Consider the following 2,208-nt stretch of genomic DNA (forward strand, 5'->3'; position numbering starts at 1 on the left):
TAGTATAGCATAAAGTCTTAGCTAATAATCCATATTTAAATAGTATATAAGTTTTAAGTTCTTAATTCTACAAGGCAATATTTAAAAAAAAAAACGAATTCCCCCTAGTGTGACACATTATCTCTAGGTATCTTCTCTTCTCTATTTTATCCACCACCCCTACAATAACTACAAAATTAAATGTAAATTAGTCACCATAAAATTGACATTGCTAAGCTAAAACCATAATTTTTTTTTATTGCTTTCAATTTTGTTTCGTTATAGATCTATGAAATAGAAAATCAGACCCATCCTGCCACATCCTCTTTCAGGAATTGTTGATAGTTCCCTCTTACGTTTAATTATACATTACCTATAACCAATAGAAAGCCAAGGTTTTCCTCTATCAAATGACATATTGTATAACATTGTGTTCCGAACAGAGAATTGTCAATTGCTCTTATAATACACGGTTCATTCCCATGGGAAACTTAACGATTAGCTTGGATGACTTTGTAATGGCTCTTGTTACATGGTTAGAAAGCCAGACAATTTTGAGAGTTAAGGGAAATTGTCTACTTCTTGCATGTTATTAGTCTATGTTCTTTGGCACATTACTTAATTAAATTAAAATTATTTAGGGCATTACTACCATTAGTGTAAAAAAGTAGGGTCAAATTTCATCGACTATTGACAGCAAGAAAGAAGAAGATTGGGTAAGTACTTTATTTCTTGCTTATTCTTTATTATTAAAAAGTAACTAAAATGTAACAATAGGAATCTTTTTTAGGTTAGTTAAGATTAGATTTGATAAAAAATAATGAAATAATAAAAATGTTTCATGAGGCATGCACACGAGCAGCTCGTTGTAGCCCATGGGTAATGTAATTCAATAGTGTTACATGAGCTGCACAGATAGTACTTAGACAAGGTTCAAAGGGCAATAAAACAATAAAATTTAATTATAAATAGATGTATATTATTACAAGTTTAAATCTACTTGGGATAAACGAATGTAGTTTCACGCTACATTTGAAGTCATTCTAGAAAGAAAAAGAGGGTAATTTAGATTTATTTAGATTGGGGTGGTTAGTCAAATTGACCAGCCTTGCATAGAGTTAGGGTAGAGAAAATAACAGAAAAAATATAAAATATGAAGTTTACTGAAAACAAATATTTGAAATGTATTGAGAAGGTTTTAGAGATTACATAAATGAAATTTGATATTTTTGAGTTGAAGAAAAGTATTTTTAATTTTAACATAAAAATCACTTTGCACACGGACTATTCAAAACAAATACTCAATATATTCATGGCCAAATCTTTATTTTAATTCATTAAAAATACCTCACTAAAAAATATGAATTTTTTGAATGTGAAAAACATGTTAACTGAAAGACCGTTAAATTTTGTGAATATATACATAATATATTGAAAGTTAGAAGTATTAAATCTATAAAGACTGTACGAATACAAAGAGGTCAGGTGGTCGGTCAAATTGACCAAGCCCATGTCAAAAGAGTTAAACCATCCTTAGAATAATATATCAATTCACCTAAGCCTCTTTCCTTAACTTCCAATACCTCATGTCTCATATCCATGATATCAGAAAAACATAGGTTCAAGAAGTGTAAATATGAAATGATAGAACATGAGACAACAGTACACAGAAGAAATATACAAAAACACTTTCTGGAAGCTCAGGGGACCTGAAGTCACTCAACTCCCCTTATATATATCACTCATTCAGTTACACCACCATTCCCAGTTTGCCCCTGAAGAAGAAAAGTCAGGTTATAAGATTTTTATCGTTTCATGTCAATGGATTTTAATGATTGAATTACTTTTTCACCAAGACATGATCCCTTTTCTTCATTCACTTTCTCTGTAGGTTTGATGACTAGCTTATTGTAATATTGACATGTCAGTCAGCAAGAGGTTTTACCAATGATTACAAGCTTCTATACAAGTATATCATTAAGACTATTTGATTTTAGAATCTTATGATTTCTAATTGTAATTAAGGAAAAACATTTCTGAAGGAATTTCAGGGATTTTCATTATATAACACATGGATTATCCTCAGTATAGCCATACCTCACTTTAAACCATGACTAGAGGTAACACATGGATTACCCTCAGTATAGCCATACCTCACTTTAAACCATGACTAGAGGTAACACATGGATTACCCTCAGTATAGCCATACCTCACTTTAAACCATGACTA

This window comes from Limulus polyphemus, unplaced genomic scaffold, assembly GCF_000517525.1.
Source record: "Limulus polyphemus unplaced genomic scaffold, Limulus_polyphemus-2.1.2 Scaffold10071, whole genome shotgun sequence".
Lineage (NCBI taxonomy): Eukaryota > Metazoa > Arthropoda > Merostomata > Xiphosura > Limulidae > Limulus > Limulus polyphemus.